Genomic DNA, 24,818 nt, shown 5'->3' with positions numbered 1-24,818 from the left:
TTTTAGGAAGGAAAGGGCTGGGTGTGGTCGAACACATCTTTAGAGGCAGGCAGCGCTCTGTGAGTTCAGGACCAGCCTGGTCTACACAGGGAGTTCCAGGCCAGCCAGGACATGTAGTGGTGAGACCTTGTCTCAAACAAAACAAAGCAAAAGAAAGGAAAGGGATATTAAGTTAGACTGATGAACAGACACTGAGAAACAGGCTAGCCTCCACAGATGTGGGTGCCAGGAGACACGGGTGATGTGAGGCAGGCATTAGGTGCTGGGACCACCCCAAACATCTTGCATCTTCTATACACTTGTTGGGGATCCTGGGTTAATGTCCCAGACAGAGACAGGGACAGGCTTTTCAGCCAGGGCAGGACATCTGTGAGGACAGAGACACACAAGCAGCAAGAGGCCCAGCCATGCCAGTACCATGTTCAGAGCAGTTCCACAGAGCTGGGCCTGTGCTCAGTCTGGTTGAACAACCACGTTGCCGTCAGCTGCTCTGAGTTGTAGTGGAGGTAGAGCACTGAGGGTCATTGTGTTCCTGGCCACCCGGGACCACACGCCTCACTCCCCTACCTTCTAATTGAGGCTGCCCAGCTCATATTCTCCGGGGAAGGGGGGCACTGGTTATGGTGGGCGCCACCAGGGATGGCACGTACTGGGAAAGAACTCTGCTGGGATATAGGGAAAGGAGGGCAGCAATGATGCAGATCCCATGAGCCTAGATTCAAGGGGCCTGGACCAGTTGACAGGCACTCTTAGGCAGCCCATCAAGGCTGTGCACACCAGTACCACCCCTCGGGTATCAGTCATCAGCAAGAAAGCACTTTGTGCCCTTTCCCCCCCAAGACCTCCTATAACAGCTTACCTGCCTGGTCAGCAAGGATGACCAACAGTGGCCACTGAGATGAGACCAGCAACCAAGTCCATGGGTTAACACGCTAGGGGTGAATTTCTAGGTCAAAACAACAGCCTCTTTACATCCCAAACTCCCCAACAGTATGTAGCCAAGTGCCCTCCTCTTCCCAGCAGCCTCGCCTGCCCTTTGGGGACCTGCTTTCCAGGGACTTGTCATTCTGTTTCTATTCAGAGGCTGAATCTAGGCCTCTCAGCAGCCGGGCCCACGCGTTCCCGCAGGTGCCGGGCCCAAAGTGGAAACCCAGCATCGCACCACAGTGGGTGAGGGCTCCCTTCAAGGCTGGCTGTTCTGTCCCTCTGCCCACAGAGGTCAAATATGCCAGAGGGTGCCAGGTAAAGGTCTGTTGCTCATGCTGGTATCCGCCTTTCACGCCTGCCTCCGTCCTTTCCACTCTGTCCTGGTCCTGGGACTGCAGGACAGTCGGGTAGGGTTACGGGAAAATGGACTTTGCCGCCAGTATGCCAGCCGTTAGGGAAGCCGCACAAGGCTGCACATGCAGAAACTAGACTTCAAGAACACTGAGTGGCACTGGAGACGCATCTGTCTGTGCCAGTGTGTGAGAGCCAGCCAGCAGGAGGAAGGAGGAAGGAGCAGCTTTCAAACTCTTTAGAATAAACAGAAACTTCTGTGCACACGACACGACTCTAATGAGAGAAAACGGTTTAAGGAGCAGTGGCGGGAGGGGGGGATGGGGGCCACTCTGTGGAGAACCTCTGCTTTGGAGATGTCCAGATGCACTCTGCGTTCCTGCTTGGACATCATGGGCTTACAGGAGTCCCTGGATCAGCTGGTTGAGGTGGGGGGGGGGCGCGCAGTGTCAGCTGGAGGGAGCCTTAAGAATGGAGGAGATTGAGGCCAGGTGAGGGGCAAGCTTGCGTTCCAGGTGCTCCATCAAATGAAAGCTACGGAACTGGAAGCCTGCCTTTACCCTGGGAAGCCTGGGAAGGGCTGGAGACACAGGGCTCAGGATTAGGCTTGTGGAGCTCTGGAGAAAGAGGGTGGCATCTAGGGACTCAGAGCGGCCAGGTCCTTCCCACGACCCAAGTCTTCCCAGGGGACAGGGCATGCTCCGGAGGCCAGAATGGCCTGGGAACTGTTACCACCCCTGTCTTGTCTTCTTAGAGACTGAATACCAGCTCTGGTACCGGGGCCTGGGCTAATGAAATGTCTGGTTCCTAAGCAAAGTGCTCACTGGTAGGCAAGTGGGGGTCAGAGATAGAGACACTCCAGTTCGGTAGGCCTTGAATCAGGGCATCTCACTGGACCTGCTCCATGAGAGGGTTCTGTGTTCTGGGGGACCCCAGCTCTGTAGGAGATGATGGGCATACTCTAGAAGCTGGGGTCCAAGTAAGCCCCCCTCCCACGGAATCTCTGCCTCTTCACAGGTTGGGTGTCTACCACCCACAGACAGCTCAGGACAGCTGGGATGGAGGCTAAGGTCATGAGCAGAGAGGGGAGCCTTGAGGGGGAGGGGTGGGAAGGCCCTGAGTAGAAGCAGGGTCCACTTGGGATTCAGCCTGAGGAAGGCCCATGGTGGCAGCAGCTGGGAGTGCCAAGGGAGATGATGGCTGGAGAGCAGACAGCTTGGACTTGGACTTTAAGGAATGCGCAAGTCAGTCACCACATAAAGACTGGTGTTACCCAATACTGGGGACTTCATGTGAGCCCAGTGACACATGGAACACAGGCCCTACTCTTCTGGTCCCTGCCCCACAGGCCTGAACCCCCTGAACAAAGGGGACTTCATGATGTAGCTGAGCACAAAGTTTGTCCTGTAAACTGGAAACGTGGCTGCCTTCTCCCTCGTGCCCTGAGCCTAGAGATCAGCCCTACACGCCTCTATCTCTATACGCTTAGAGAAGTAGGCCTGGCTATGGCCCATCATGGCTCAGGGTCTGGTAGATAGCTTCCCCTACTACCCTGAGAATGAAGGCAGAAGGCAGGATTCAGACAGGAGCCACCTCAGCTTGTGAGTGGAGATCACTTCCCAGGCCCAAACCTCTCTTATGGGATCCAAACTCTCCACATTGGAGCCACCCAGAGAGTGTGTGTGTGTTGGGGGTGGGAGTGAGGGCGGTTGGGGTCTAAGTGCTATCACTGACCAGGCTCCACTGCTTGTATTCCCCGTGATGTTCCCCAAGGCTGGGTATGAGAGCCCGTCCCTCAGTGGAGGAGAAAGGGCATAGGCACCTCACACTCTCGGCATTGTTCCTACTAGGCCCTGCGGGTCTGGATTTTCCCTGTTGTTTCACAGTGTGCTTGCCTCCTCCTGGAGAGATGGTATTTCTGCTGTGTCCTCACAGACAGTGTGGCCTGCACAGGTTTCCAAACTCCACAGGCCTGTGTCCGGGGAAGGGCAACTCCATACCAGGCCAGCAGCCTGTGGGCAAGCCTTCTGTTACATGTCACTTAAGTTATGAACTCTGGTAAGTTAACCCCCTCTTCTGTCTTGAGGGAGGAGCGACAGCCACCTGCAGACACCACGTAAGACTACAGGTGTCTTCTGCTCCAAGGCTGATCTGAAGGAGTCATTTCTGAGTCAGGAGGCTGGAGGCTGGGAGGCATGGGTCGCACACAATATCATAGCAGGTCTTTTACCTTGGGATGCTTGGGAGGCAAGGGTGGGCAGCTGGCTTCGACCAACCACTTCCAGGGATTTCCCCTTCCAACCTCATATATAAGCACAGAAGGCTTCCTGTGTGCCAGGCTCTGGGAGCTGAGCCTGGAGCTCACATCCAGACTGCAGAAAAAGATGCTAGGTGACACGGCCCTCCCGCAGGCTGCCTCTGGCCCAACTGTTCCCTGCATATTTAGACAGCCAATTAAATAAATGAAGATAATTTCAGATATTGTTACAAGCGGCTAAGAAAGAAAAATGAGAGCTACTGATTTTTAAAACAGGCACCTTAGGACAAGGGACAGAGGGAGTCTCAGAGAAGTGACACGCTGGTGGAACCTGGATCATCAGATGGAGTTTACCACGTTCAGATCTGGGGGAAAGCTGACCACCGCAGATAGTACATACAGCCATAGGACTTGGGGTGAGAGGCCAGGTGCGTGGACGAATCCCTGGGTATGAGGAATGGGGCAAGGTGGAAGTGGAAGACAGGGATGGGACAAGGAGGATGGGGGGGGGGCAGGTAGGTTCCTTGTGACCATGAACTTACCTCGAGGCCCATGGTGAATAGAGAAGGGCTCTGAGCGGTCAAGTTACATGGAAACACACACACACACACAGACACACAGACACACACACACACACACACATACACACACACACACACCCCTTTTCCCCTTGACAGTGCTGGGAATGGAACCAGAACCTCACAGACACCAAGCAAGCCTCTGACTCTAAGTCTAGGTGTAGAAAGGCCACACTGTGTGCTGCCAGGAGGGCTGGGTAGGTGTGATAGAAAGGGAGAGCCTGTGGGCTGGGGAACAATGATGCCCCACACAGGAGCTGAGCAGGTGGGAGGCTGGGAAAGTTCTGTAAAGCTTGAGCTTAGAGCCTGGGTGGCTCTGAGCTTTGATCAAAGACCATTGTATATTCTAGGCCCTTCTGCACTGGCCAATCTGCACTGGCTGCCCAGGATCTTGAACTATGAAGGCCTTCTCTTCTGTCTCAATGACCTGGATAACCTTGGTAAGGTTGTGCTAACCAGGGTTACCCTAGGGGTCTGACTAGGTGGCTCCCAGGCCATTCTCAATGGTTTTCAAGCCCACAGGCCCATCCCACAGGTCTGTCATTGCCCTTGCAGGATCCCCTCTGTGGGTCGGTCCTTTTCACACCTGCCTTGCATCGTTCCTTCTCTTGTATGAGGATCCTCTACCTGTATCTATGGACAAAGAACTCCAAGCTGGAGCCTTTGTTTGGCCCCAAATGGCATCCTAAGTCCTGTCCTGATGCCACAGCTGGTGCCAGTCCCCTCAGCGTAGATGCCAGAACAAGGCAACCGGCCACCCATGAATGCATGCTCCTGAGCAAAGATAATGATGCGATCCCAAGTCCAAAGCCTTTGTACTTGACCCGGAGCCCCAAATTCCCTACCTGTGCATACTTCTCAAATGAGCGATCAGTAAACCCCTAGAAATCTGGACAAGTTATGAATTTTTTTTTTTTTTGGTTTTTCGAGACAGGGTTTCTCTGTGTAGCCTTGGCTGTCCTAGACTCACTTTGTAGACCAGGCTGGCCTTGAACTCACGAAGATCCACCTGCCTCTGCCTCCCAAGTGCTGGGATTAAAGGTGTGTGCCACCACTGCCGGGCTAGTTATGAATTCTTTATCTTTGAGCTGAAGGTTTAGCAAGTCACATGAGGATTCACAGGGAACAGTATGTCCTACAGGACAGCTTTCAACAGCGAGAGGACATCCCAGGGCAGACAGTATGGCTTTCAATGGGTAGGTAGCCTGTGGAAAGGCCAGCTTCACCGCCCAGCCCCTCCCAACACTGAAAGTGCTCACCTTGGCTGTCTAGCCAGCGATGCAAACAACCTGCAGTGGTTCCAGGGAGGGATCTGAACCCAAGAGTCCCCTGTGCTTGAGGTCACTACGTTGGGAGTCAGAATTCAAGCTCGCAGGCCTCACGGGGAGACCCACATGTTTCCAAAAAGTGGCCCCGTGCTGTGACCCACCCTTCTCCTGAACAATAAATGGGAAAGAAGGTGGGACACACCCCTCCTACCTTGAGCAAACTCAGCACCTGTGTGCCAGGGGTGGCATGTGCGTACTTGCATGTGGCTGAACCACAGAACACACAGATGGCTCAAGGCCCCAAGACAGCTGCTAGACACAACATCCCCCAGCACGTGCCATTCCTGTCCTCCCCGCTTGTGGCATGTCAGATCTCTATTGTAGCTCAGAGAGCTTCTTGGAAGAAGTCCGAGTGTCAGGAGAAATTGACCCTGACATCTTAGGGGGGGGGGAACAGACACAATCGGGGTGTGGGGGAAGGGATGCCTTGGGCTCCTGCAAAGAGCCCAGAGCAGAGCTCTGAAGGACTTAGACCCCTTGGCCGGGAAGGAGAGCCCTCCGGATCTCTAGGATGCGCTGCTGGGGTTGGGCCTCAGGACAGCAGTCTCCCAGAGACAAGTCACAGCACTGGAGGGGAGGAGCCTCATCCAGCTGCTTCACTCTTCTCTAAACACCGCCTAGCCTAGCGAGAACTCGCTTCCTTGGCACCCAGGCCTGGTGTTAAAAGGCCCCACTAAGCTGCCCCCCACACACGTGCAGGCAGACAATAGATCTGCAGTCAGGAGCCGGAAAGGGACAGCCAGATGTCACCACTTGCTACCCAGATCACCCTGATTTGTCTGACACCTACAAAGCTCTCTGGGCTCCTCTGGAAGCCCCCTGAGTTCAAATGCCAGCAAGTACCCCCACCTCCACCTCTGCCCTTGCTCGAGCAAAGAGATTGGGGCACAAACAACAAACAAATAAACAAAACATAGTAAGGACAGCCAGCCACTGGCTGTTATTGCCTGGGGCTTAGTGGGGGGGGGGGCGGCGGCAGGGTGTAAACAAACTCAAAAGTGCAGTATCCACCCCAAGAATTTTACCTACTTCTCCAGTCCCTGGTGCCACCATTACTACTCCTGTGACCTGACAAAGGTGTCTTGCAGGGGCTGGAGCTAAAGGCGATACATAGGAATCTTTAATTATAAACAAGTGGATGACAAGTCCCAGGGAGAGACACCCGCCCCCCCCCCCTACACACACAAGATGGCAAAAGACAAGAAATTCAAACCAGTGGTTCTAGTAAGGCAGGCCCAGCCTGGGCCAAGGTGGGTGAGGGGCGAAGAAGTCCCCTTAGCCCTTGAGGGTGTGTCTACCCACATCTCTAGGAGTCACTCACAACTGGGACTCTGTGGACTTGGACTTAAAAAAAGACAGGATGTCTGGGGTGGGAGGCAAAGCCAGGCTGGCCCTGTGGCTGGGAGGGACTCAGGTCCTACCCCACCCCAGCCCCAGAAAACCTCAAGTGCAGTCTCCAGTAATCTCAACAATGCTAAAGCTCTCTCCCTTTCTCTAGAGGCCCAGACCTATGGGAGGCCATGGGTGGACAGAGTCCAAGGGCAAGGTGGGGTCAGCAGCTACTTGCTCTGCGGACCCTGACGAACCATTCTGGGAACCAAGCCAGGGATCTGAAATCTCAGACCCAAGATCTTACTGGTCCTCTTAGATACCTCTTCCTTGCTATTGCTGGTCTCCGGTACAGACCCCTCCACTTCCAGGGTCTTAGGCAGCTAGACACTCCCACCCACTCGCCTGGTCCTGACTCCTTTTAGCCCCACCAAACGGAAAGCCGGGCTGGGCATGCCGCACCCACACGGGGCCCTGCCCGCCACCCAGAAGTCCCTATACACCCGGGCTCCCTAGCCAGGCGCTGTTCCCCGTTTGGGCTGCTGCCAGGGTCTACCCAGCTGCATCCAAGGGGCTCCCCAGAACAGCCCGTGAGGGCTTCCCGATTCCCACGCCGGGTACGTGGCCCTGCAGCCTCTCTGGCCTGCTGAGTCCTTTCCTGGCCTTCCCGGGCCTGTTCACTATCCCCCATCCTTCCCGGTCCCAAGCAGCGGAGCTCCTACCGTGCTGGTTGCGCTCAGTGCTCCGGCCGGGCCCGGCCGCACTGGGCCCGCGAGGGGCTCAGCTGTCGCTGAGCAGCAGGAAATACCAGAGGGCTGATCCAGGCGAGGCGGAGCGAGGGAGCGGAGGGCGGAGGAGGGAGGAGGGCGCGGCGGACGCAAAACCCCGGGCGGATCAAGGGCGGATCGGCTGCTGGGGACCCAGTCGCTGCCCGGAGACTGAGCCTCCTCCCCCGTGTGCTGGGGGCATAGAAATCCTTAAGTATAGACGAGTGGGTGGCACCTGCGCGTCAGGGCTGGGGATACCTCCCCACAAATAGCCAAAGGAGGGGAGGGTGGTAGTAAGCAGGACTAGTCTTGGGAGGGGTCTTCTATGTGAGAGGTATACCTGGGTGCGGTGCCCCTCCCTTCCCGGAACACAAGAAGATCCCCAGAAACCAAATCCACTTGGCGTTGTCCTACATTGGCACTCAAGGGGACAGACACTTCTGTCGCCATGCACAATTACCACTACACTTTTTTCAGGGTGCCTTAGTTGTGAATCTGGCTCTTGGGGCTGGAGAGATGAGTTTAAAGAGCTTATGATGCTCTTCCAGAGGACCACAGGTCCGTTCTCAGCACCCAGGTCAGGCAGCTCGCAGCCACCTGTTAACTCCAGCTACAGAGGATCTGACAACCTCTTTTAGCTTCCGTTGGCCCCTGCACCCATGTGACACACACACATAAAACAGAAATAATAATAATTTTTTAAAAAGCATGATTTTGTGAGAATTAAGTCCTCCTGTGTGTCTACTATCCTTTACCATTCCCCAAGGACTTTCCAGACCCCTCAATCCTCTTGTATTTAGAAGACACTTTTCTAATTTTATACCACCCATAGAGGCTGATCTTAGAGGTCTCCCAACCTGAGGTGTTTGGATGTATGGGAGACTGCTTCCCGTAGGATTCCCAAGGGCCACCCAAGTAAGGAGTTGGGCCTACCTCCTCCAGACCCCCAGAATCAGGTAGAACACAAACTGCATGGAGGCTTTTCCAGACAGAACCTTCACCCTTAGGAATACCAGTGCGCGTGTGCACAAAGCCCATCTGATTCCCGCGTTGTTAGCAGGTGCTTGTAGGCTACGGAAAGCGACTGCTGCTAAAAGCCAGGGCAGGACTGTGGAGTGCAAACCGGGGACATCCAACTTCCAGTCTCTGCTGATCCCTCATCCACACAGCCTCAGTCATGGCTACCCTGTTAGAATAGGGGCTCGGCCCTGTACCTGGTGGGCAAGTACTCACCTCTTGTGCAAAAGTGAGCAGATCAGGTAGGCTCCCCTGACTCGCTCGGTTTCAGTTCATCCCAGGACCACCCCTGCACAACCCCAGTCACCTGGCGAGGTCTTCGGATGCAGAACTGCTCAGACAAGATGCTCAGGGCCATGGTGGAACCTCCTTCTTGAGATCTGAGGGGTGGCTCTGCCCTTCCAGCAGGGCTGTGTGCAGTGTGAGTCTCTCCTCACGGATGGAGACCAGCCTGCCTGCTACGTCTGCTCCAAGCTCAAACAAAAAGCTGGATGTAGCTGCTAGAACCCAAGTGAGCCAGCAGTTGCTAGAGCCAGTCCTGGGGGACTCAAAGAAGAAAACAAGGCCCCTGTCTCCTGAGGCAAAATCTCAGCAGGCAAAGCTGCCTTCACTTGTTACGTGAATGTAGACTTTAGGAGCCAGGTTACTGGCAAAATGGGGGAGGGCTGGGCATGACAGCAGGAAGAGTGGGCTGGGGAATTCAGTCGGCTTGAGATACCCGTAGTACCAGATGCTCAAGTGAGGACTGAGGAACGTGCCACCTGCGTGGCTCAGGTACAGGTGCATCGCTGGAGCTAGGCTTCCTAGAAGTCTCATCCTGCTTCTTGCCTGGCTGGGAAAGGCAACCACGCGACTGAGGGCAGGCTCCAATCTTCCTGCTGCTGAGCATGGCTCTGATACCACGCAGCACCTCGTCCCTTCTGTGTTTTAGTCTGGTTTGTTTTAGACAGGGTCTCTTGCCTCCCATCCTGCCCTCAGACTGACCATGTAGTTGAGGATGAGCTTGAACTTCTGATCTTCCCGCCTCTACTCCCCAAATGCTGGGTGTTAACATACTGCCTATCTGTCTGCCTAACAACCTATGATGTCATTACCTGCCCGCCACTAGGTGGGCCTGCTGCCCAGGATATAAAAAGGGCAAACGGAGTATGCCTTTCTCTCTTGCTTCTCTCTTGCTGTCTCCGCCTCTCCTTCTCTCTGGGGTCCCCCTCCCTCTTCCCTGCTCTCCCATGTGTCTATAGTAAACTTCTCCATACCATACCTGTTGCCTGGCATCTTGTTTTTCATATTTAATACTGGGACTCCAGGTATGTGCCACCACACCTAACCTCATGCGGTGCTGGGCATAGAAACCAGGGCCTCCTGCATTCCAGGCAAGCACGCCACCCACTGAGCCACATCGCTAGCCCTACCTGTCCTTCCATACAGACCTTCTTTTCCTTGATGAACAGCATGTGTGTGTGGTGGGAGGTGGAGACAAGAGCAAAAAGCCTTGGAGCTGGGCTGTGCAGGGGCACACTAGTGAGTTCCAGTGCCAACTCTGTGCAACTCACCACGCCTCAGTCTCCTTGCACATACGTACACGCACATACATACGTGATCTGTTTCTGCCTCCAGCTATGCAGGGAGGCATGTGGCATCCAGAACTCAGTGCAGCCCAGGCAGTGGAAGCAGGAGTGAGGAGGAGGCCACACTCTTGGTGTTTATGGGATGGCCGAGACGGGAGAAGGGTGGGAGGTGAGGTCAAGGAGGCTGGGAGTTTCATTTTGCTTGGGACTTCTTAGGAGGTAGGTGGATTTTGGTTTTATTTTGATTGTGGTGGATTCAGATAAGGATTCTCAGAAGAGAAAGAGTGGTCTTATTTGTCTGTGTGCATGTGGAGGCCACAGGTTGGCCCCAGTGTGGTTCCTCAGTGTGGTTCAGCTTTTTGAGACGGACTCTGTTAGAATTCTGCTTCAATCTGCCTACCTATGATGTCATTGCTTACCTGTCGTGGGGGTGTGGCCCTGCCCAGGGCTATACAAAAGGACAGTCTTACCTCATCCCTCCCTCTTCCTCTTTCTCAGTCTTCTCTCTCTATTCCCCCTCTCTACCCTCTCTTACTCTTCCTTTGTCTCTGTCTCTCTCTCTCTGGGGTACCCCTCCCCCTTTCCTTCTCTCCCCATACTCACTTAATAAACCTCATATAACATAGTATCTGTTGCCCGGCATCTTATTATCTTATCTTATTTTCTTATATTTTAAAAATCATAACAGACTCTCTCCCTGGACCTTGAACTTACCAATAAGGCCAGGCTGGTCAACCAGCAAACACCAGGGAGCCCTCCACTCTAACCTCACCAATGCTGGGATTACAAGTGCGTGCCACCATACCTGGACTTTTTTTTTTTTAACTTGAGTTCTGGGGATCAAATTCAAGTCCTCCTGTTTGCAAGGCAGCCATTTTACCAACTGAGCTGTTTCTCCAGCCCATTGATATTATTTTTATTTAGGGGAAAAAAATCTGTCCCCATAGGGGACAAGCATGACAGCAGGAGCTTGGGTTGTGGCTCGGTAGTGGAGCGCCTCCCTGACACCGGTGACCAAGAGTCCACGAAAGGATGGCGCTCTGTCCAGTCTTGCTTAAGGAGGTCGGGAGGCTGGAGAGATGGCTCAGTGGTTAAAAGCACTTGCTGCTGATGCAGAGAATCCCAGTCAAATTCTTGAGTTCAGTTCACACTGCATGGCTCAAAACCTCCTGTAACCTCAGCTCCAGGGGATCTGATTCCACCTCTGGTGCAACTGTACTCATGGATGCAAACACGTGCACACATGCGTGCACTATTTACAGCAAAACAAAAGTCCCAGCACTCAGGAGACAGAGGACGTCCAATCTCTATGAGTTTGAGGTCACCCTGGTCTACATGGTGAGTTTCATGACAGCCAGGGCTAAGTGAAAGCAAAAAACTGAAAACCCAAAACCCCAAAACCAAGAAAAAAAAAAGAAGAAGAAGAAGAAAGAAAGAAAGAAAGAAAGAAAAGACGTAAAATAAATTTGCAAAAAGCAGAGACCAACGTCGATATGCACCCAGACTGTGACCTTCAGGATAGGGAGGCAGATGGAGAATACTACAGTATCTGGGATGGAGTCAGCACTCCAGGTGGCTCCCACCCCAGCCAGCTGACTTTCATCTGTTAGTGCCTCAGTTTCCCCATTGTCCTTTGATGGTAATACAAATATGGACTTCAAGGAGTGCTGACTCTCCACTGGGGTGACTGAGGGGCACATGTTTTCCATGCCAAATCACATTGTTAAAAGATTTTGGGCTTGAGGTTCAAGGGGGACACTGAAGTAGACTGTTCTTTTACACTGAAGTAGACTGTTCTTTTGGTGAGAGATTTGTTCAAAGAGTTATTATTAACACGATAGATAGATAGATAGATAGATAGATAGACAGACAGACAGTAGCATGGTGAGGGCTCCGAGGAACATTCAGGTCCCAACACCTTAGATAAACAGCACAGTGGGGTTTCTGATGAGGGTTCAGGCCCCCAAGGGAGAGTAACTTCCCTTTTTCCAGGTTTCAGGGGAAGGGGAGGTATTGAGGAGTCAGGCTGTCCTTGGTCTCTGCTGGGCCAGCACAGGAGGGGAAGGGGTCTTTCCCAGTTGGGAATGAGGAAATGGATTTGTGAGAAGGTGGGCTCATCCAGCTGTGGCATGTGCACATATGGGTGGGAATGTGCCACCCATAGCCCTCTGGTCCTGGGCTCTGACAATCGGAGCCTGTAAATGCCCTTGGGAACTTGTGCCTGCCTTTCTCTCCGGGCATCCTGCATCTGGGTCACCTCAGGGGTTCAGAGTCACAGACAGGCTCTGGGTATGGGGTTGTCATTTTCTTTACAGAAAAAAAAAAAAAAGAGGCTGCTGTGGGTGGGTGTGGCCTGGGCACCAGTCTCGTCTAGATTCCTTTCTTGTTTTAGTTAATTATTTGCGAATTTCATACACAAGTACTATACTTATGTTGTTTCCACTGGTCTAGACTCTAATATGTCTTGTGACCTTATCTGCCGACCACAATCTCCTCTCTGTCAGAGCCGTTTCCCTTTCTCTGGGAGTCTCCTTTCCATGGAGTGCAGATGCTCTGAGAATGACTGAGAGCTTCATGGCAAAGAGTTGGGGTGCGGTGGTGGGGGGAGAAGGGAGGGTACACTGTTTCTGATCACACCCAGCAATAGCCAGGCCTGCTGGTGTTCAACCTGTACTCCCAGCACTACAGAGGCTAGCCTGGGCTACAGACGGAGGCCGTGTTTCTAAAACAATGGGGGGGGGGCGGGGAGAGAGAACAAATGGAAACGAGCAGAAAAAGCTAACCAAATCCAACCATGTGTAAATGCCATGACCATATGGGACTTCTCACACACAGAGAGATCTTCCAACTGTTGATGAACACTGAAGAAGAAAAGTCACGAAATCCTGCCGACAGAAGCGGAGTGAATACTCACAGAACTCAGGTTGGAGAGAGGGCTCCCTGACTAAGACTGTGTACTGGCTCTTTGGCCTGGCAGCAGAAGCGGGCTGGTGGAAGCAGCGCCATCTTTTGGAAAGCATCACAATAAGACATGTTGTGCTGCTGCCGCGGTGGCAGCGGCTCTGAGGCCTACCACCTTCAGAAGCAGACCTGAGGCAAATGTGGCTACCTAGCCGAGTGCCAGAGAAAGCAGAAAGGATAACTGGAGTGGAGGCCAACAAATGAACCACTAGCAGGACTGGGTGAATGAGGCACCTATGGTTGTCTATCACTTATTAAGACATGGATTCTGTGAAGGACCAATACACCCAGCCACAAAAGAGCACCTGCTGCAGTACCCAGTTCCTCTCAAGGATTTTAACAATGATTCATAAAATAAATTTTCTGTTTTCAAAAACTGTTTTTTTTTTTAAGGCATATACCTTTAATGAAACTTAGGAGGCAGAGGGAGGTGGAGCTCTGTGAGTTCAAGGCCAGTCTGGTCTACACAGCTAGTTCTAGGACAGCCAAGGCTACACCTTCAACCCCCCCCCCCCAAAAAAAAAGAGGGGTACATGTACTTTTTGCAGAGGACCAGGATTCAGTTCCCAGCATCCACAGCAGGCAGTTCACAACCACCTACCACTCTTGTAAGAAAACCCACAGCCAGTACCACAGGTGACCGAAAATCACCAACGCTTTCTCCTTGTGCCAGGAACAGAGGGAGGCTGTCCACAGTCTCACGCCGTTCAGCAATACTTGGGGGATCCTGGGCAGCTCAGTGGGACAAGAAAAGGATGTAACCAGTGCACATCTCCACTGCCTAGCATAGAAACACCCTGGTGTCCTGCTTTGTTTCTCTGTTGCTGTGACCAAAAAAATCTTAGGGAGGAAAAGGCTTTGCTTGGCTTACAGCTCACAGTCCATCACAAAGGGAAGTCAGGGAAGGAAGTCAGGGCAGGAATCTAGAGGCAGGAACTAAAGCAGAGACCATTATAGCAATGCAGTTCCTGGCTTGCTCATCATAGCTTTCTTATACAGCCCAGGATCACCTGACCACTGTGGTATCACACACAATGGGCTGGATCCTCCCATATCAGTCATCAGTCAGGACAATGCCCTACAGACCTGCCCACAGCCAATATAATGGGGGTGATTTTTCAATTGGAGTCCCTTTTCCCAGATGACACCAGCTTGTGTCAATTGGACAAAACCCCTAACTAGCACATCTGGCCTCCATGCCAACACAGAAGGAGAAAGAGGAGGAAGAAGAGAAAGGTGGCAAGGAGGAATGGGGCAGGAGAGGCAGCTAGGCGCACTGGGGTGGGAGAAATGACGTTGCCTCTGTTTGCAAGGGATATACGTATTTATGTGAGACATCCTACAGAAGAGACAAAATGCCAACCCCAGTGAGTGGTGTGAGCAAGGTCTTACACTCTAAGATGACTCTCATTTGTGCATGTGTTTGTAAGTGTTAGGAAGAAAGACACCCAGGAGAACCTTGTAATATGGTATTATTGAAACAGCTTCCACACACAGTTAAGTGCGGGTTGGGGGTTTGGAGGGGGCGGGGGCAGGGAGCTAGGGGGTGGGATACTCAGGTCCAATCTACGCACAGCTTCTGTCTGCTTACTGTACCAAAGGCGAAACAATCAGAAAGCTCAGTAGCAGTCAGCAGTCTGTATTGCTAAGACTCAGCGGGATCCCAACAAAAGCCCAGCAGGGTGATTCTAAAATCCATACCAAAAGGATTCCTCCTGGTGTTATTTGGCACACCCACAGATGAATGGTGAAGAAATAAACCAGACCCAGAGAGATGGATGCTGCATGCTAGCTCTCATATATAGGTGCTGACTTCAAATGGGGTGGGGTGGGGGGTGAGATGAAGGACTGGAGAGGTGGCTCAGTGCATAAGAGCACTGGCTGATTGTACAGAGGATCCAAGTTCAGTTTCCAGCAGATACATCAGCAGGCTCACGATGGAAGATAACTCCAGTTCCAGGGGGATGCAAATGCCCTCTTCTGGTCTCCATGAGCATTACATGCATGTGCACACCGCCTCGCCCCCCCCCCCCCCCCCCCGCATCACAAATAGTAAGAATAAAACCGTAGCAGCTTATTCATACAGGCAAAACCTGAAGATAGTGCAGTGTTCATTAGCAGTTCAGTGAACAAACTGCAGTATTTAGATTGGAATTTCATTTGACAGGACAGGAGAATACTGGTGGCATTAAAAGTGCCCTCAAAGCAGCCTGACAGAAGAATATTACTGTGCAATGTTGTTCATATGAAGTTTGAACAAAGGTAAAACTAGCCTCTGTGATAGAAGCCAAAATTCTGTTGCCTTAGGGAGCCCAGTGCTGACTAAGGCTGAGAAAGACCTCAGTTTTGGCCTGGATTATGGACATATGAGTTTGTTTATTACTAAAATGTGTCAAGTTGTGTCATACCCACTACGGATGAAAACATATTTATTTGTAAACATGTTTAAAAATCTTTACATGAAAGTAGAAGGGTGCTGAGGGAGGTGTGGAGAGTGGAAAGGAATGTCGTACATATGCAAAATATTAATAAAATCATCTTCAAGACCTAAGCAATGAAGCAAACCAACCCCAGAAGAAACCGTGTATTAATGATTTTTAAAATTTTATTATACTTAGTGTTGGTGTGTGTGTGTGTGTGTGTGTGTGTGTGTGTGTGTGTGTGATGTGTGACACTGCATGTGTGTGGAGGTCAGAAGATAACTTCTTCCATCTTTAGGTGCATTCCAGGGATGGAACTCAGGCTGCCAGGCTCATGGGAGAAGGGGGGCAAACACCTTTCCCTGCCTAACAATTAAAACAATCCTTTTTGTGGTAGCTGGGCCTGGAGATGGCTTAGTGGTTGAAATCATGTACCACTCTTGCAGAGGATCTGAATTTGGTTCCCAGCACTCACACACTGGGTAGCTCACACAGCCTATAACTACACTTCAGGACATCCAATGCCTCTAGTCGCTCTAGGCACTTGCACTCAAGTGCACACACCTCCACACAGACACACACTCATACACATAATTAAAACTAAAAGTAGAATTGCTAGCTGATTGGTGGTGGACACACCTTTAACCCCAGCACTCAGAAGGCAGGTGGAGCTCTGAGTTTGAGACCAGCATGGTCTACAGAATAAGCTCCAGGACAGCCAGGGATACACAGAGAAACCCTATCTCAAACAAAACAGAACCAAACAAACAAAAAAGTGTAACTGCTAATAAAGTTTTGAAAGAGTGTGGTGGAAGGGCTCTTGTCACTTGACTTAAGGACTCCACCGTAAACATGCAAGAATCAATTCTGTGAGGTATTGATGTTGGCAAGAGAAAAGACACAGATTAACAGAATGGAGCAGAGTCCAGAAATCCATGGACCATTGGTTTTGGACACAGACACAAAGATAGAAAAGGCAGCTCAGTGGAGAAAAGGCATGCTGCCAAACAAAAGGTACTGTGCTTTTTCTCTGTAGGAAGACAAACCTGGACCCGTACTGCTTTTGTTTAGAGAAGTGTCAAAACCATGTAAGGAGGATTTAGGTCCAACGTGTGCTGCTACTGGGAGGTGGTGAGACCCGTAGGAGGCAGGGCTAGGATGTGCCCTTGAAGGGGCTCTTGGGACCTGCAGCCCATTAGCTCCTGGCAAATCAGATCACAAGAGTACAGCCAGATGGCGTGAGCGGGCATGGAACAACAGCGCCCCTATGTGTTGCTGAAACCAATGCCAAGTGGCTCTGGCCTTTGGAAGACAGATTGGCACTTTCTGATTTACACACTTCTAGGAGACTCAGCTGTTTCATTGCACTGCACCCACTCAAGCAAGGTGACATCTGCACATAAATGTGTGTCTTTTCTATGACTTCGCTCACAGACGCCTGAACAGAGGAAGCTGGCATCTTTCTTTCTTTCTTTCTTTCTTTCTTTCTTTCTTTCTTTCTTCTTCCTTTCTTTCATTGTTGTTGTTGTTGTTGTGTTTTGTTTTGTTTGAGACTGGGTTTCCCTGTGTAGCCCTGGTTGTCCTGGACTCACTTTGTAGACCAGGCTGACCTTGACCTCACAGAGATCCACCTGCCTCTGCCTCCCCGAGTGCTGGGATTACAGGTGTGTGCCACAGCTCGGCTAAGCTGACATTACCATTCAGCTGGGCTGGCATATTTAAATGTGACAAAAGAACACCAGGACATTGGTCAGGAGAAGACACCTCCCTGTCCCCTGAAAGCCCTTCCTCCACTCCATGGAGGAGACTGCTCCTCCATGCAGGAAACTCATAAGCTCTCTGCAACATGGAAGAAGCCCAAAGGAATGTCTACTGACCAACAGTTTGAATCAAGTGTAGGGGCAGGAGAGAGAGAGAGAGAGAGAGGGTGTGTGTGTGTAGGACATATCAGGTTTGCCAGGATGGAGAGGCAGAGGACTAGAGGCCCCAGGGCTGGTCTTAGAGTGTCCGGACTGTTCTGAGGTTACAGGTACCCCACATCTGTGAACACACAGCCACACACGATCAAAATGACCTGTGTGGACTATAATTGTCCCCTCACGTCAGTTAGTGTTACGTGGTAACTTGCCACAGCCTAGAATCACCAGGGAAGAAGAGAATCTCAGTGAGGGATTGTCTACAGGACTCTTGGATGGGGTGGGGGGGTGGGGGGGGTGGGGGGGATGACTGTGGCCATTTCTGTCTGGATCTTCTTAATTAAGCTAACCGATGGCTCCTGAACTATGTCAGCGGGGAGAAGTGGAGCTTAGCACAAGCAGGTGAGCTTGCCTGCACTCATCTCCCTCTGCTCTTGACTGTGGTTGTGCCAGCTGTGACCTGCTCTTTGAAGTTGCTGTCTTGACTTCACTGGCATCATGGACTCTAAGCTGGAATTTGCAAGCTGAATTAAAACCTCTCTCTCCTAAATTGCCTCTGTCCAGGTATTTTATCACACTGATGAAATGATGAGGGGAAAATGCCAGTGATAGAAAACTGTCTTCCAAAAGCACGGACACACAGAGGAGCCGTGGGACATGTACATATGCAGAGGGGCCGTGGGATGGATACAAGCTGAACAGCTGGCACTGGGAGAGGCTGGGATGCTATTCTGCCCAGGGTCAGACCTAGCCTGGTCCATCTTGTATCTGTCTAATCAGTGGGGCCAGGCTTGGGACCTATACTCCTTCAGGGTGTGGCTCTCTGGATGTGGGAAGGGACCACAGACATTGGGAAAGTAGCAGGAAGGTCAAGGAAGACATATGAACCCCAAGAAGGCTGTCAGTCTAAGTTCAGCCTTTGATGTCTTATCCTGCTAGGCAGAGAAGAAGACACACCGTGTGGCCTGGTGTGATGGGGACGGGACTGTGAGGCTCAGAAGCAGGATGGGGAGTGACAGAGGTCCTTCCTGAACCTCTGTGATCCCATCACATTTTGGCCTCAGGAGGGAGGGTCTGCTTCATTTCTGAAGGTAAAGGGGACAAGTGGGTACGTGTGAGAAGAGCATTTATGAGGTAGAGAAGAGAGCAAAGATAATGGTAACCGTATCTGGGGGCCCCAAACCTCCACCTGCTTCCAGTAGGATGTTCTTTCTCTCCTTCTATTGCCCTGCTGTGTGTGTGTGTGTGTGTGTGTGTGTGTGTGTGTGTGTGTATTTGTGTGTGTGCCCGAGATCAATCTCAAGTGTTGTTCTTCAGGCACTGTCCACCTTGTTTTGTTTTGTTCTTTTCAAGTCTGTAGAACTTTCCAATTAGGCTAGGTTAATCTGGCTCACCACTGAGCCCTAGGGGTCTATGTGTCTCCACCTCTCCAGTGCTGGGATTCCAAGTGTGTGCCACCATGTGCAGCTTAAAGTTGGGTTCTGCGATTCAAACCCAGGTCTTCATGCCTTCACGGCAAGAACTCTACAAACTGAGCCACCTCCCCAGCCCAGAACTTGGGATACTTATGCCTTCAGCCTCTTACAACGCCAGCCAAAAAGAGTGTTATATAACAGAACCTTCTGGAATGATGGAAAAATTCTGTAAGCAAAGTGACCTGTGTGGCTGCCACCAGCTACACACGAATGCAGACTGAGAGTGTAGTAGGTGATCCAGGAACTCACCTTAGCACATTTAAATGTCAGTCTAAACAGCCTCAGGTGGCCTGTGTCTGCTCAGGAAACACTTTGCTTTGTGGCTGGGACCTTGGCTTGGATGGGATGCCAGTTTTCAGGTGGGAATGGTCCAGAGTTGCTCCTGAAAGTGTCCCATTGCCCAAAGCTAGGTGCAAATTTGACAGATGCCTGTCAAGAAGCATGGATTTCCCCAGAACAAGAAAAAGCCGCCCCAACACACGGGTAGAATCTGCTGGCACAATCATGCATGGAAAAATCAGCCCTGGCAAGCACAGTCAATTGACTTTTCATAATGGTGTCAGAACGTCTCTGAGAGTGAAGCAGTCTTCTTTCTACCAGAGAGGAACAATGGCTGGCCACACGCTGAGAGGTGCCGCCCTGTTCTACCTGTCATGCATAAATAAAATGAAAATAAACCTCAAAAGTTTAAATGAAGCCAAGTGCCAGTGGCTCACGCCTGTAATCCCTAGCACTCGGGAGGAAGAGGTAGGCGGATCTCTGTGAGTTTAAGGCCAGCCTGGTCTATAAAGTGAGTCTAGAACAGCCAAGCCTACACAGAGAAACCCTGTCTTGAGAAAAACAACAAAAAAAAATTGTTTTTTAAATGAACCCTCCCTGGGGCTGAGCGTGATGGGATGTGGTAGCCCACAGCCACCCTGCAGTTGAGAGGGTTTCTTTGATTGGTCTTTCCACAGGTTAAATGATTTGCTGTGACTGTCACTGAGCAATGCTCCTGGCTTGCAGGCCGGCGGGGTTTTGAGCACATACATAGCATGATTGCGTGGACAGACTGCGAACACAGGTACTTGGGCTCTGGCCAGGGACCCACAGTGCTTGGTGAAGGGTGAGAGCAGACAGTATCCTGACTCTGCTCATAGGCCTTTGTCAACTGGTTGGAGACTGTCCTGCTATTGAACCTCCCTCTTCTCTCCTCACAGAGGTACAGTGAGCTACAACTTAAGCCAGCTAGGCAGGCCCTGCCTATGCCGGAGGCCTGTGTGTCCTTGCTTTTTTTCATACAGTTGACAAGGACGGCCGAGGTGAGGTGCGGTGCTGAGAACCACAGGGCGCCAGTGTCAAGGACGAGTCCCAGGTCTGGAGAAATGCAGAGTTTACTTGTCATAGGCCTTTGGCTCAGAAGCCCAGGGAGGCTAGTTCAATGCCCAGAAGGGGAGCGAGCATCAGCGTCCCAACTAGCCAGTGGCCAGGTGGGACACAAATCTGGCTAGGGTCAGGCACTGTACATCCCTGGGGAAACTACTTACTGGTGAGTAGACTGAGTTGCATCTTCCAGACTGCTGTCTGGGGGAACGCAGAAAGATGAATGGACAGCCTGCCTGGAGATCCCTCCTTAGCCTTTCTGCCTGCTATCCCTCCAACAGCTGCCGATCCTACGTCTCCTGCCTCTTGTGGTACCAGGGAGCGTCAGCCTGAGTAAGTCCTGAACAGTCCCTGGGTATGGAGACATGGCCAAAAAAGAATTGACAGCCACCCACTCCTAGAGCTGCAGGGTCTGGAGAGACAGACGCTTGTGTGACAAGGACAAATGATGGGCCAGCCAGGACTGCTGTCCTCAAAAGGACAGCTCCTGACTCAGCCAAGATGTGACTCTCACCAGATGGAGGTGATAGATGGGGACAGAGTCACAGGTCACCCTGACACTGGGTGGCCTGCATGTTTCTCTGGCTGGCAGGCCTTGGATGTCTCTGTCCCTGCTCCAGCTTTGCCCTGGAGAATGTGGGGGCGGGGGTAGGGGGTAGGGTGGGCTGGAGTGACCTGTCTTGTCTGACTCATGCAGTGGGGGTCCAGAGGCAGTGAGGATCCAAATGGACTGTACAGACTTGGGGTACATGAAGCCTGGGGGTGGGGCTCTGGCCAAAGAGAAGCAACAAGTTCAATATCGGGAGGTTGGGTTTGTCAAGCCCTCCCTGATGCCCTGTCCAGATAAGATGTGCTCCTCCCCAGCAGCCATCAACCCAACCGCATCTCCCATAGTCACCCCTGTTCTGTGACTCATAGGTCCTCTACCCCAGCCATGACTGTGTCCTCAGTGTAGAAGGGGCCATTAAGTGGCCCCCGTCAAACAGGGGCTCCCAGGGGCAGTTGGCTATCTCCTGCTGTCTTCTCGCGTGAGCACCTGCTGGCCTCACACCCCACCGTTATGATTCCCTCTCCTCCTTGGCTAAAAACACAGGAGTTGGAGAAGCTTTTCTCAGCTCAATTGCTATTCTTGTCCTCACCTCCTCCTGCTGCCCGCCAAGGCCAGGAGCCGTCCAGAGACAAGGATGTCGAGGAACTGGGAGCCAAGATCCCTGAGGGACAGGACATGGGGCCCAACCTCCCAGGCACCAACAGGTATCTGGATGGGGCCCAGACTGAGCTTAGAGCTCAGACCCAGGACTGGTGTCTGCAGAGTACAGCAGGTCCCACCTCTCAGGAACAGACTCCCTCCCCGACCCCACCCAATCCCTGGCAGAGCCTAGCATTCAGTTCCAGTAGGCTCCTTCACGAACCCCTTGTTTGTGAGGTATCTTCCTGTCGGGGGATTGGCCCTGCTGGAGCCCCAAGCTCGAGGTCATTTTGCTGGGGTGGTCTTGTGGTCACTGTATGCTGTGTTAAAAGTACCCGAGCTCTGAGTGCCCGGCTGGGTGTGGCCGCGATGCAGGCTTGTAGTTCTCAAAACTGGGAGGTGAAGGTAAGAGGACCAGGAGTTCAAAGTCGGCGTAAGCTACATACAGGGATTTTGAGACTAGCTTAAGCCACACAAGACTAAAAAAAAAAAAAAAAAGAACAGAAATCTGCACTTCAGTTTGTCCATATGCAGTGATTAGTGATGTCCCAGTGACCTGATCATCGCCACGGCCAAAACACAAAACATCTATCTCACTACACACCCAGCAAACAACAGATACCTGCAAGTATTCCGTTCCTGTGAATACAGTGGGTGGCCACCGCTATTGCAGTTATTCATATATGGGAAAAAGCAAAGCAGAGAAGGCTGCAAAACTCACCCCTCCTTAGAAGCATCAAGCCTGGCATAGGTCCTACGAAGGCGACCTCACTCCACACCCTGCTGATCTGCTGCCACCTAGCTGACCCCACCCTGCTCTCTGCCACCTACCCTACCCTTGTTTTCTGATGGGCTTCACTTAAGGCTGATGACAAGGGTCAGAACAGCCTTGAGACCTCCCGTGTCCCGGTCTTCATTTCCCTGGGCTGAACGCAGCTCCATCCCAGCTACTGATCTCAGGGCAAGCTCAGCTCACAGAATGAAGTGCTCCAGCCTGGGAGCCTCTCTCTAGGGCATCCCTTGGATCCTTGGCTGGTCAGCAGGTGTCAGGCTGGCACAGGGCTGCTGGGGTGGAGGGCTCTGTATTGCTCTGACTGGTCAGCAGATGTCTCAGAAATCCTGGGGTGTTCTGAAAGCTCATGGATTAGAAACAAGGCAAGGACAGAGCCCATGAACTTGAAGGGTCCACTGAAGAGACCATCTGGCAGGTCTCAGTGCACATTGAGACCTGGACCAGGACCTGAGAATGTGCCCTGCTACCCGGGACACCCCCTGGCTCACTAGAGGGGCAAAGGGACAGGCAGGGAGGGGTAAGGACAGACAAGGAGGGCAAGGCAGCTGTCTTCTGAGCTCCCACTGCCCGGCACTGGCCCTGCTTGGTCCTCCGTTGCCTTGCTTGTGTGTCCTCATAGGAATGGGTAGAATTAGTGGAGCTGAGGTCTCTCTGCTGTCCTGTCTAAGGGGAAGACATAGTAAGGACAGCCCAGCGATGCAGGGCTGGGAACAGACTGCCCCAGGGCCAGAGAGGGTCACAGAGTTGGGAAACAATAATGATTCCACCAGTTAGGCAGGGGTTACCCAGAGGGGCACTGCAGAGAGAAAAGGGCGCTGTGACAGTGAGAGCCATAGCACCCCAAATCCTGTTAACATCTTCAGAGCTTTGCACAGCTAGGACTCACAGGACCCCATGGCCTCAACTTCAACCTCCTCACCATACCTAACTCACCCAGCTCCGCCAGCTTAGCTATTATCCTAGGATGAGTGGCAGCCTTAGGCCCTGCAGTTTTAATGACCTGGTGCTGCGAGCTCCACCAGGCATGGTGCTCAGCCTTCCCAGGGAGCCTGCTGTCCAGCCTGTGCACGTCCTATGCAGCTGCTCTTCTCACTTGCAGATGGGGAGACTGAAGCTCAGAAGGGCTTTGTGGTCCTCCAAAGCTACAGAGTCAGGGCTGTCTCCAGCTTCAGGTTCCCCACCTCTGGTGCTCAGGCTGCCATATTTGCAAACAAAACAAAACAAAACAAACAAACAAAAAACAAAACAACAACAACAAAAAACAACCCAAAAACAACAACAACAAAAAACCAGACTGAGGTTGGGGTCTGCCCTGGCATGATGCTCCAAAGACTTCAGGACACAGTGGTCTGTGGTGGGCAGGACCCTTAAGCTGGCATGTGGAAATGACAGGGGTGGAAAGCCCAGTGGGTCTGAAGAGCCTCCAGGAACCTGAGTTCCCTGGTAGACAGGGAAGCAGTTGGTGTGGCTGCTTATTGCAAGGTGTGTTACATAAAAGCTGGCAGAGAGCAAGGAGCAGCAGCCATCACCCTGGTCTCTCCTGGGCTTTGGCCATGGACAGTAGCTACCCTGACTTTCCTAGCATCTAGGGAGCATGAGACCCTGGTGGCTCCATTCCTGCCTCAGTGTGCCTTAACCAGCACCACCCTCCAGAGCCCGGAGCCCCCTTGAGTCTAGAATAGCAGGGAAGCCCCCTGTTCCTTTGCAACCTCTGTGAGGGGCAAGAGCCAATGGCACCGCTTCTTTTCCTGGTAGCTCTCCGTGTGACCTCCAGCCTCCCCTCAGCACAATGTGCTCTTAGAAACCTTTAGAGCCAGGGCAGAGCCCCCTCCTTTCTCAAGAGCCATCCCAAAAACTGATACTGTCCCTCCCACACACAATAGGCACAGAGACGTCAGACAAATGGACAATGGGGAGGCAGTGTGTCCCTTCAAATCAGGAACAAGGCTGACTTCTGTCTAGGGCAGCGGTTCTCAACCTTCTCAAAGCTGTGGCCATTTAATACAGTTCCTCAGGTTGTGGTGACCCCCTCACCCCACCCCTGCAACCATAAAATTTAGTTGTTGCTTCATTACTCATTTTGCTACTGTTATGAATATTTGATATGCAACCTCCAAAGGGGTCATGATCCACAGCTTGAGAACTGCTGCTCTAGGGAGCCTGCACCAGCTAGTGTCCTGGGAGCCCATAACTATGTTCAAAGGCCCCAGCCAGGGAAAGTCAACCTGCTGATTCCCAGCAGGTCCCGGGACCCTGCTTGTACCTAACGTGTTCTTGGCCAGTTCCTGCCATAGGGAGCTATGTCTAAAGAGTGCCGCTGTATTGTCCCAAATCTCGCCAATGCAACATTAAGTCAGGAATTGTAGAAAAGGTCCCTTTCTTCTTAAAGAGTGAGCTAAGCTGGAAGTCTCAGGCAGCCTGGGCGAGCTGTCTGAGGAGGCATAGTGTGTGGCAGTTGCTGACCAGCCTACTGGGCTTCCCTGCCCAGGAAGTGTATGCAGTCCCCTCAGCACTCTGGTAGTAGTGCTGGCAGTGGATGTGGGGGTGGGGGGGTAGGGTGGCAGAAGCCACCCTGATAAG

General features: G+C 52.1%; 1 protein-coding gene across 1 annotated transcript in view; it reads right to left on the bottom strand.

Moving 5' to 3' along the window:
• The window catches only part of OSBPL5 (oxysterol binding protein like 5), a 54,329-nt gene extending 46,701 nt beyond the window's left edge, over positions 1-7,628 (bottom strand). Inside the window, exon 1 of the mRNA XM_084770343.1 lies at positions 7,493-7,628. The gene's annotated coding sequence lies outside the window, so the exon portion shown is untranslated. The remainder of the gene's footprint in view (positions 1-7,492) is intronic.
• Between the last annotated feature and the right edge of the window lie 17,190 nt (positions 7,629-24,818).

The sequence above is a fragment of the Acomys minous genome (genome assembly GCF_964271855.1).
Source record: "Acomys minous genome assembly, chromosome: 2".
NCBI lineage: Eukaryota > Metazoa > Chordata > Mammalia > Rodentia > Muridae > Acomys > Acomys minous.
The sequence above is the reverse complement of the archived record's forward strand: the minus strand, read 5'-3'. Positions and strand labels throughout refer to the sequence as shown.